This window comes from Suricata suricatta, chromosome 17 (assembly GCF_006229205.1).
Source record: "Suricata suricatta isolate VVHF042 chromosome 17, meerkat_22Aug2017_6uvM2_HiC, whole genome shotgun sequence".
Lineage (NCBI taxonomy): Eukaryota > Metazoa > Chordata > Mammalia > Carnivora > Herpestidae > Suricata > Suricata suricatta.
In genome coordinates this window covers 1,278,406-1,289,535 of record NC_043716.1, presented here as the reverse complement: position 1 = coordinate 1,289,535, position 11,130 = coordinate 1,278,406, and the positions used below count along the sequence as shown (strand labels likewise).

The 11,130-nt window shown below is 49.2% G+C and overlaps 1 protein-coding gene across 1 annotated transcript in view; it reads left to right on the top strand.

Moving 5' to 3' along the window:
• ZFP3 (ZFP3 zinc finger protein) overlaps positions 1–11,130 on the top strand; it is a 26,658-nt gene that overhangs the window by 14,622 nt on the left and 906 nt on the right. The window lies entirely within an intron of this gene.

The window sequence follows — 11,130 nt, the reverse complement described above, 5'->3', positions numbered from 1 at the left end:
TAGGCAGTAAGGGAAGTTAATTTCTCACTTGCCTTAGTTTCCCCGTCACCGTGGCAGGCACCTAACTGCCTTTCCTTTGTCTTGGGCGGCCAGAGTGTCCGAGGAGCATCACAGAGATCCCGTCTGGGGATGGGGGTGGGGTCGCCAGCCCGCATCTTGCCCGCTGCCCGCTCCATGCTCCATCCTCCCCACTGTGTGCTGTGTGACTTTGAGCAAGTTAGACAACCTCCCTGAGTCCCGCTTAATGATCCCCCTTTTCTTCACTAATTGTAAACACTGTCTTTATGATGAACTAATATACATAGGTATTTGGGTTATGTTTCTGTCCACTTACCTCTTCTTTGATAATAAACTATTACTGTGAGCTATTAAATATATTTGAGTCTGGTAGGGCACCTTCTCTTTCCATTTACTGCTTTTTTCCCCCCTCAGAAAAACTGCAACTATGAATATTTTCTTGTAATTTTTAAGTTTATTTATTTTGAGAGAGAGAACGCAAGTGGGAGAGGGGCAAATAGAGGGGGAGACCGAGAACCCCAGGCAGACTCCACAGTGTCAGCATGGAGCTGAATGCGAGGCTCAAACCCATGAAACCCTGAGATCATGACCTGAGCCAAAACCAGACACTTAGCCAACTGAGCTTCCCTGATGCCCCTCTTGTATTTCTTATATTATTTTTAAAATAACAAAATAATGGGGTTTTCTTTGGGGTTTTTTTTTTTTTTTGGTTTTCATTTTAAGAACTAAGATCTGCTTAAGGCAGAAAAATGAAAATGGAGGATGGAGGGAGGGACAGTAATTATGTTTTTGTTGAAAAATATAACCAAGAGTCGTTTATTCTAGTGTTAGTCTCCTTCCTCTGCTGCTTCTCCTCCTCCCCCATCCCCCGTCGTCCTTCAACAAAGAACTTTTTTCTTTTTCTTTTTTTAAACTTTTAATGTTTATTTTTGAGCGGGAGAGAGAGAGAGAGAGAGCAGTGGAGGGGAAGAAAGGGAAGGAGACACAGAATGTGAACAGACTCCAGGCTCTGAGCTGTCAGCACAGAGCCTGATGTGGGGCTTGAATCCCATCATAACCCGAGCCGAAGTCCGGCACTTGACTAAGCCCCCCAGGCGTCCCAAGAACTCTTCTTTCTGGTCTCTTCTGGGCTTAACCTGCTTCCCCAGTCAGCAGTGTGGATTCAAGTGATGCATTTGTCCCACAAATACCTATGGAGTGCCCGCTGTCTGCCAGACACTGGGGATGTGATGACCATCGAGGCAAACCCACGGCCCTTTCATGGGACTTAAGGTCACGTGAGGGAGCTAGTTAAACAACTCCAAGAATGCGTAGAAGACGAGAACTGCCGTGGGCGCTGTGGGGAGTGCCTGCCGCCCTAAGAGCTTATAAACGGGACGGTCTTTGAAGGCTTTCTGGAAGCAGGCGTTCTCTGGGAGCCGGGCGTGCGGAGGACAAGGAAGTAATAAATCCATCGCTACCAACAGCTCGGCTCCTGGAACAGAAAGTCCAGGGGGAGACTGACTTCGGGAAAGGCCAGAATTCAGGGACTTAAATCCTGTCATAAGGACTCCTTTCTCTCCGACCCTTACTTTGCTCTTCTGTGTGTTGACCTCATCTCCGTGGAGATGTGTCAGGGCTCAGGGCCTCATGGGCAGGGCAGGGCCTCATGGGCAGGGAAAGGACTCTGATTGGCTCTGCTTGGGTCACATGCCCAACCCCGGGCCAATCACTGTATCTAGCGGATGAGGCACTCTGATTGGCCAGCTTGGGGATGCAGCGGGGAGCCGCGTTGCTAGGAGACCTCTCACGTGATGGCTGCAGGAGACGGGTTTTGAGTTCAGAAAAAGAAGCCGGCTCGCGGGCGGGGAAAGCAGCAGGTGTCCACCCTGGGCCCGCGCGGGAGGACGCGGCCTCTGGGAGCGCTCCGAGGCCGCAAAGCCCACGCACGCTCTTTAGCTTTATCCCAAGGGCAACTGACACCTGCGAGGGGTTAACCTGGGCTGGGTACCTGTGTGTGAGGAGAGGGAGCCCCCAACCCACTCGACCTCCTGAACCCCAGCCCAGCGACCCTGCTATTTCTTGACCTTAGAAACAGATAACGGCATGATTATTGTCCTCAGCCAGTACATTTGGGGGCGCTGTGTAGTGCGGTAGCAGACAACGGGAGCGGGTGTCACTATCGCTGTCATTCTCAGCTCCGTGCCCGTTTCCTCCGCCCCATTCTCATCTGTCGGTGGCTTTGCTTGTCATTCCTCAGCACTTAAAAAAAAATAATATTTTTGAGAGGGGGCAGGGGCAGAGAGAGCGAGACACAGAATCCAAAGCAGGCTCCAGGCTCCGAGCTGTCAGCACAGACCCTGAGGCAGGGCTCGAACTCATAGGCCACAAGATCATGACCTGAGCTGAAGTCAGATGCTTAATCGACGGAGCCACCCAAGTGCCCCTCCCCCATCGCTTTTATGTACTTCGTGAAAACCTTTTTTGGGGGAAGAGTTGGCATTTTACTTTGTGATAAATTGTCATGGTGCAGTATTTCTGTTGTACCATACAATGTTTACATCACCCGAGAGACCAGAAGCTAACTTGGTAGGTGGAGATATACGTGGATGAATATTACGTGGAGAGGGATTTTTACAAGGGGCCTAACTACAAGTTAGTTGATGGGTAAATATTGTCATGTTTTGATGATTTTTTTTTCTACCCAGACTCATCACTGGAGATAAAATAATGAGTATTCTATTTATTTAAATTTTTAAATAATGTTTTATTTATTTTTTGAGAGAGAGTGAGAGAGACAGTGTGAGCAGGGGAGGGTCAGAAAGGGAAGGAGACACAGAATCTGAAGCAAGCTGCAGGCTCTGAGCTGTGAGCACAGAGCCCGATGTGGGGCTTGAACTCACGGACTGTGAGATCATGACCTGAGCCTAAGCCAGACACTCAACCAACTGAGCCACCCAGGCGCCCCAATAATGAGTATTTTAAAAATGAGAACCCCTAGCAATCATCTTTAGGGTAGAAGTGTTTCCTTGCTGATAGAGGCTGAGGACACTGGAATCTTTTCATTATCAAGGCAGTGATTGTAGGTTGCCTTCAAGGTTGTCATAATTCACCATGGCTTCTAATGTTCTAGAATCATAAAGACAGAAGGTGCTCCATGCTCTCTCCTTCCCCCTCCACCTTCCCTGCACAATACTCACTGGAATATGGTATCAGCAGCAAACATTTACTAAGCAGTTACTATGCACTGCTATTTTTTCTGCATGCCATCTTAAAAATCTCTCGCCTTGTGAGAGAAAAGGCAAAATCGTGAAAAGAGAGAAAGAAAAAGATCTTTAAATGAAGAAAATAATCTATTAAGTTGCTTTAAACATTGTTTTGCAGTTTGGTCTGAGAAATCCTAATGAATTTCCCTAACCCATGTTAAGAAAATCCTCCAATGTCCATGCACATTACGGGGGTGATAATGGTTATGTCGTTTCCAGAAAGGCCTTTAAGTAAACGGCTCAATTTTCTGTCTGAATTATAGAATAACCCCCAAATAAAATATGGGGAAAATATTTGGTTACTGTTCCTTAATGGCAAAAGCCATTTTGCCCATATTGTGTGGACCACGAGGTGGCAGTGGTTTCTTGCCAGTGGTGATTTGACAGATCAAAACATCTTAAATACACCTTTATGTTTAGTCAATAGAAAATAAACCTCTAGTTCTAGGAGAACCACATGGCTTTTAGCCATTCCTATCCTGTGGACTAAGTCTACCCTGTGAAAAAAGTCCATAAAATCCATTTAAATTTTATTTTATTATTATTTTATTTATTATGAGAGAGAAACAGTGGGGGACAACGGAGAGAGGGGGACAGAGAATCTGAAGCAGGCTCTGTGCTGACAGCAGAGAGCCCAGCGAGGGGCTCGAACTCACGAACCTGTGGTGAAGTTAGATGCTTTACCACTGAGCCACCAGGTGCCCCTCAAGTTAAATTTTAAAGCCAGTTGCAGAACAGCAGTTGTACTTCCTCCCTGTCTCCCTCGCTGCCTCTCTCACTTCCTTCCCTCCTTCCACAAATATTCACTGAACACCCACCATGCGCCCACACTCGCCAAGTCCCTGGAAATACCGCGGTGGGCCAGGCAGCAGTGGAGCCCCACAGATCTGGTGGCCCCCGCAGAGGGGCAGATGCGCAGGGTGATGGCATTTCTCGGTATGGTAAACAATACTGCAAAGAACATCCTTATATCCGTGCCTGAGTTTCATGAGGGCAGTGGCTCTCTGAGCGGGGGCTGGACCATGAAATCAACACGGTTTTCATCATCCCACCACAGTGTTGCTTGCTCTGACTCGGGCTTCCTCTCTCGTAAGTGACCGGTGGCACTCTCCCAAGGCCACACGATATTGATACTGCAGGGCACTGACTGCAGAAGCAGAGATGAGCAATGTCTTCCGTTCGGCCAGACAGTGGGGAGATTTCCAAAGCTGTAACACAGGGAGACGCTTCTCACTAGCTGCTTTTGTTTGAGGACACGGAGCCGTACGAACGTGGCTGAATTTACTGTTATCTTCAGTGTGCTAATAAATATTTTGAATCTTTCTCAGTTTTAATTTCCAGTAAGGTAAATGTTAATAGGTAGTTTCTACAGAAACAAATCTCTTTGGCGTCCTCATTTTTAAGAGCATAATAGAGACATGATACCAAAAAGAGCAAAAGCCACTGTACCCGGGTCTGTGTGGTGAAGTGGGGTTGCCGAGTCATGCGGTGTCCACGTTTCCAGTTTCTCCAGTTGCTGCCCAAGTGTTCTCTAGAGTGTCGAAAACTGACTTCTTAAAAACTGTCTTATTTTTGAGAGAGAGAGGGAGAGAGTGCAAGCACGGGAAGCGCAGAGAGAGAGAGAGAGGGAGACAAGAATCTGAAGCAGGCTCCAGGCTCTGAGCTGTCAGCACAGAGTCTGATTCAGGCCTCGAACCCATAAACCATGAGATCAGAACCTGAGCCGAAGTTGGACACTCACCCGGCTGAGCCACCCAGGCGCCCCTTCAAACTGAACTTTTAAAAAGAATCTTGGAGCGTCTGGGTGAATGATTGACTCAGGTCAGGATCTCAGGGTTCATGGGCTCGAGTCCCACATCGGGCTCTGTGCTGACAACTCGGAGCCAGGAGCCTGCTTCAGATTCTGTGTCTCCCTCTCTCTCTCTGCTCCTCCTCTCCTGCTTGCTCTCTGTCTCTGTCTCTCAAAAATGAGTAAATGTTAACAATATTAAGAAGTCTGTAGGTAGGGGTTTTTAGGGGTGCAAATCTCAAATCATAAATAACTGGAATTATTTTAAACTAGAATGGTGGTACAACAGAGATTTCATCTACAAAATATTGACTGATATCTTTTCTAAGCAATGGTGGGAAAAGGCAGGGTGGTATTTCCTTTTAATGTTCTCACAGGAGGTTTGTCTTGGTCACTGAGAATAACATCGTACAGAGTTGACATTAAATGTATTGGAAATTTTATTTTTGTTTGGTACCTCATGGGAGATAGAAGTGTACAAGCTATGCAAATAAGTTTTTTTTTTACCATCAGGAAAATCTCATTTTTCATAAATACTACCTTCTGCAACTTTTATTAAAACCAAAGCCAGGGGTGCCTGATTGGTTCAGTCAGTGGAGCATGCAACTCTTGATCCCAGGGCCCTGAGTGTGAGCCCCATGTTGGGTATAGAGATTACTTAAAAATAAAATCTTAGAAACAAAACAAAACAAAACAAAACACCAAATCCATGTTCCACTGATAACCAACTGTAAAAAATAAATAAAAAGAAGAAGAAAGAAAGAAAAAATGGGTGCACCTGGGTGGCTCAGTTGTTTAAGCATCCGAGTTCGCTCAGGTCATAAAAATCCCACTTCCTGAGTTGAACCCTGTTTTGGATTCTGTGTTGACAGCTCAGAGCCTGGAACCTGCTTGGGATTCTGTGTGTGTCTCTCTCTCTGGCCCTCCCCACCTCATGTGCTCTCTTCCTCTCAAAAATAAAAAAATATATATTAAAAAATTTTTTTAATGCGGAGGCATCTACTGTTAAAAAGATTCACGGTGGCGGGGGCGGGGGGGGGGGGAGTGGTGCCTGGGTGGCTCCGTCGGTTAAGCGTCTGACTTCGGCTTAGTCATGATCTCACGGTTCGTGGGTACCAGCCCCGCATCAGGCTCTGTGCTGACAGCTCAGAGCCTGGAGCTGCTTCCAATTCTGTGTGTCCGTCTCTCTCTGACCCTCTCCTGCTCATGATCTGTCTCTCTCTGTCTTTCAAAAATAAATGTTAAAAAATTAAAAAAAAAAAGATTCACAGGGTCTTAGTTTATGGATCACTTTATAAGTGACCAAGGTAATTTTAAGCAATTTAGTGTTATATCCTGATTGTGGCATATTTAAATTGTTCAACTGCAGCAGATCTAAAACTTTAACTGTGCTAAATTTTGGCAGCGAGATGTGGGTAAACATAAAACTGAGTTTTTTAATCGAAGGATTGAGATACAGCAATACTAATTCATTGTGCTTCTCACAGTGGTTTTTGCACAGTGATTGGCACACTCAGCTCTACTCAAACAAAATGTGGCCACACCCATGTGTTACCTGTAGGTTACGGCGGGGGCACCCGCAGCCGGGGTGAACCGAGGCGAGGTTTCCCTCCGCAGCATGGCGGGGGCGGCGCATGCGCACGTGCACTCTGGGAGGGCGGCGGAAGTAGCGAGGGACGCCCCACATCACACCTCGGTACGTACGTCTGAGTGGTAAGGATGCCACTGATGTAACACGCATGTCACGAACAAACGTCAATGGGTTATCTACGGCCTGGAGACTTTCCAGCCTCCAGTGGGGCAGAGGGAACTGTGTCTTACGTGGAACCTGCTGTATTTAATGTCAATAGTAAGACCCCCAGCAGGTGAAGGTGTCGAAGGGGGTTGAGCCAGGCGCGAATGGGTTGCAACCTGGAATTCTGTAGAGAGACCCCTTTTCAAGGGGAAATCAGAACTTCTGGTCTTAGCCTTTTGGATTACTGACTTTATTCGACTCACTGTAAGAGGTGCAGAACTTGGAGATCGTCTACTTCAGCGATTTATTTGATAGAAGAAAATGAGGCCTAGAAGGATCCCTTACTCATGCATTCATTTGGAAAAACCATGACGCTCACTCTGTGCAGACACTGAATAAGTAGGGGGAATATATAATTTGCCATCCAAACCAGGACGCTTTTGAGTGTGAACAGGGAGGTGCCATTCACTACAAGGAGACATCGAAGGAAGAGCCAAAACCGTCCTGAGCAAAGCTGAATCTAGACTCGGCCTAAACCATAACCCTCGCCTGGAGGGGCGCAGTATCCAATGGGAAGGAGAGGTGAGGACAGTCATGCACTGTGAAAAGTGCTAGGGAAATGCTGAGGAAGGGACCCCCAGCCCAGGGAGGCGAGACCTCTGAGAGAAGGCCAGGTTCCAGCTGGTTGCTGGGGGGGGGGGGGGGGGGGGGGGGGGGGGGGGGGGGGGGGGGGGGGGGGGGGGGGGGGGGGGGGGGGGGGGGGGGGGGGGGGGGGGGGGTTACCCTGGTGGGCACAAGGCAGCCACTGAAGGATTTTAAGCAGGTCCTTGACATAATCAAAGTTGTGTTCTAGAAAGTTCACTGTGACAGCAGGTGGTGGATGCACCAGGAGAGAAGAGTCAGGAGGGTTTTGCATTGAGCCAGAGGAAAATAAGGCCAAGGGTAGGGCCTGATGGCAGGGGTGGGCTTTGCGCGGCAGAGCTGAACGCACGTGAGGAAGACAGTCCTATCCCTAAAAAATCCAGAACAGAGGTCACAGTTTGGGGCTATGGCGCAGGAGGGCTGCGTACAGGCACTGGAACAGAGCCATCTGGGTGTAGACCCTCCCCTTCCCTTAGCTGCCCGCCCCCTACTGGGGCGGGGCCCACTTGGCGCGCTCGCTCCCCGCACCTGCAGAGAGCACCTTCTCTGCCCCAAACGGCATCAACCAATCAGTCTCTGTGTCCGAGGGAGTGACAAACTCTGATTGGTCACATGCGCCAAACAGCATCAACCAATCAGTCTCTGCCCCCGAGGGAGTGAGAACCTCTGATTGGCCGCGCTGGCTCACATGCTCGAGCCGCGAGGTGGGAGTGGGGGCAGTGAGGCACCGCACACATGGCGCCAACTTTGGGCTGAAGAAAGGGGCATCCAGGTTGGTGGCCTGGCTGCGTGGTCCCCGAAGCTCTGGAGAGGGCCGCGGGCGAGGTCAGGAGGAGGCTTCCTGGGTCAGGAGGGAGTCTCGTACCGCCGAGAGCTTGAGACATTTCTTTGCGTCGAATGGGAGGCCGGCTCCAGCCTCCCTCTGAGCCCTGAGCAGGTAGATGGCCCCCCTTTTCCACTCGCCTGGAAGTGGGTGCGCAGAGGGGAGGCAGCCGGCGCTGCAGACCCCGACCTGCCTGCACTTGAGATGATGGCGTGGAGCCCCACGTTAACCTCCGCCCCCGAGTGCTGGCCTACAGAGACCGTGACTTTGGTGCGTTTCAAGGGAATTACAAACACCGTTCCGCCTTCCCCCAGACACTGCAGCGTGCAGATCATAAAGCATAGTGAAGTGTTTGTTTACACTTTTTCTTTTGAGTTAAAATTTACTTAGGTTAAAATGCAGAAATCTCTTTTTGTTTTTAAGTAGTTTTTTTATTAAAAAAAAGGTTTTTTTAAATTTTTTAAAATGTATTTTATTTATTTCTGAGAGACAGAGAGATGTGACAGTGTGACCAGAGGAGGGTCAGAGAGAGAGGGAGGTACAGAATCTGAAGCAGGCTCCAGGCTCTGAGCTAGCTGTCAGCACAGAGCCCGATGCGGGACCCGAACCCACAGACTGTGAGATCATGACCTGAGCCGAAGTTGGCCGCTCAACTGATTGAGCCACCCAGGCGCCCCTGTGTTTTTATTTATTATTGAGACAGAGAGAAACAGCGTGAATGGGGGCGGGGCAGAGAGAGAGAGAGGGAGACACAGAATCTGCTTAACCAACTGAGCCACCCAGGCACCCCAAGTAGTTTTTTTATTTAAAATTCTTTTAATTTTTATTTTAGAGAATCTCAAGCCGATTCACACCCAGCACAGAGCCCAACACGGGGCTTGATTCCACAACCCTGGGATCATGACCCGAAGGGAAATCAAGAGTCTGATTCTCAACCAACTGTGCCTCCCCCCCGCCCCCCACTCCCCACAGCGCTGTGAAATGCGGAAATATAAATGTGTGCATTCCCGGAGTTCTGACGAATGCATACACTCATGTATTCCACACTCGGAGCGCCTTTATTACCTGAGTGAGACCTGAACAGCCAGTGGCGCCTGCCTGGGAATCCGCCAGAGTGCAGGGGAGAACTGGCCCGCCAGAGTGGGTTTCTGGGGACAGTGAGAGTGAGGGGGTGGAGGGAGGGTCGAGCGCTCCTCCGACCACATCTCACCAGTGCTGCCAGCTCAGGGTCGTGCTTAACTTACTCGATCAGTGAAACCCTTAGAACTCCCACCAGACTGGTGCTCCCTAGTCCCTATTGCCCTGCCTGTTATGATCCACATCTGCCGGCAGTCCTCTGTCCATTTGTATTCGTCAAAACCCCGTAAGAGAAGAAAGGTGAGCAGTGGCGCCTGGACGCCACACTTTGGCCTGAACCCCCGACACCTCTGCAATTGTAACAATCAGAGCGAATGCTCAGCGGCGTTATTTGTGAAAGTGAGCTGACCTCGGGGAGACTGCCTATCCAGCAGCTCTGGCCTCCTTTGTCCGGGATGGCAAAGCCCACTTCCAGCTCGAAAGGCTGGAAATGCCCAATGTTCACTCCCCAGCCTTCCCACTAGCTGGGTGCTTGCACCACCCCAGGCCAGTAAGATGTAAGGGAAAGTCCCCTGGGGCTCTAGGAAAGATTTTCTCTCCACTAAAAAGAGCTACATGGGAGGCAATGTCCCTTTCTCTCCTAACTTCAAATGTTATCCTGTGAGGATGTGATGCTTGGAGCTATGACAGCTACCTTGTCACCATGAGTAGTAAAGCTAAGAGAATCAAAGAAAAGTCAGCCGGTGCGCCTGAGTCTTAGAGCTGCCGAGTCCTGGAGTGGTTACCTCTAGACTTCCCGTGTGAGGCCACACGTGCCTCGTTACTGGACGTCAGTACCTTGCAGTCTGACACCTACTAACTGATACAAATGATCTGTACGATTCGTTACTGGCAGTACCAGAGCATTTCCTGAAAACAGTCCTACTTGTGTCATGAAGATCGGACCTGACTGTTTCAAAGAGAACTATAATCCAGGGATATCTGATAGGAGTAAACCACCTGCTCTCAGAGAGGCTAAAGGGGCAGAGCACGGGGTCCCTGGATGATGGGCTGCAGGATCTGCAGGGATTCCAGCACCATGGCGGTCCCTTCGACTCCATCCGTTCTGATTTCTACCTTTACTTATCTGTGAGTACGTGGCTGATGGCTGACCGGGCTTCCTGTGGGGCTAGAATACACAAAAAGGCCTGGTCGAATCTTAATATATTTAATGCTGTCATCCAAACTGTTAACTTTTTTTTTAACCAAACTGGCAAAAACATGGCTTTATTACCTACCGGTGCCTAGGATAAAGTCTCAACCAAATCGTACATGCTCAGAGAAAAATGATTGGTAGGCTTTCTAGTAACCTGCAACGTTTTATTAAGAGCCTACTATGTGCCAGACTTTGTGCTGGATGTGGGGAGTCTAGCTGTGAGCCAGGCAAGTTCCACCCCCGAGGAGCCCCCTGATTAGAAAGAAGGATGGAATAGAGGTGCCTGGGTGGTTCAGTTGGTTGAACGGCCGACTTCAGCTCGGCTCAGGTCATGATCTCCTGGTCTGTGATTCAAGCCCCGCAGCGTCGGGCTCTGTGCTGACAGCTCAGAGCTGGAGCTGCTTCGGATTCTGTGTCTCCCTCTCCCTCTGCGCCTTCCCTACTCGTGCTCTGTCTCTCTCTTCTCTTTCTCTCTCAAAAATAAAATAAACATTAAAAAAAATAGAAAGAAGGATGGAAAAGCCACCAGGCCATTATAATGCAGCCGCAGATGGGTTTCCGTGGGCCCCAGGACAGGGAGCAGCAGGATCCCAGAAGAGTTCACTC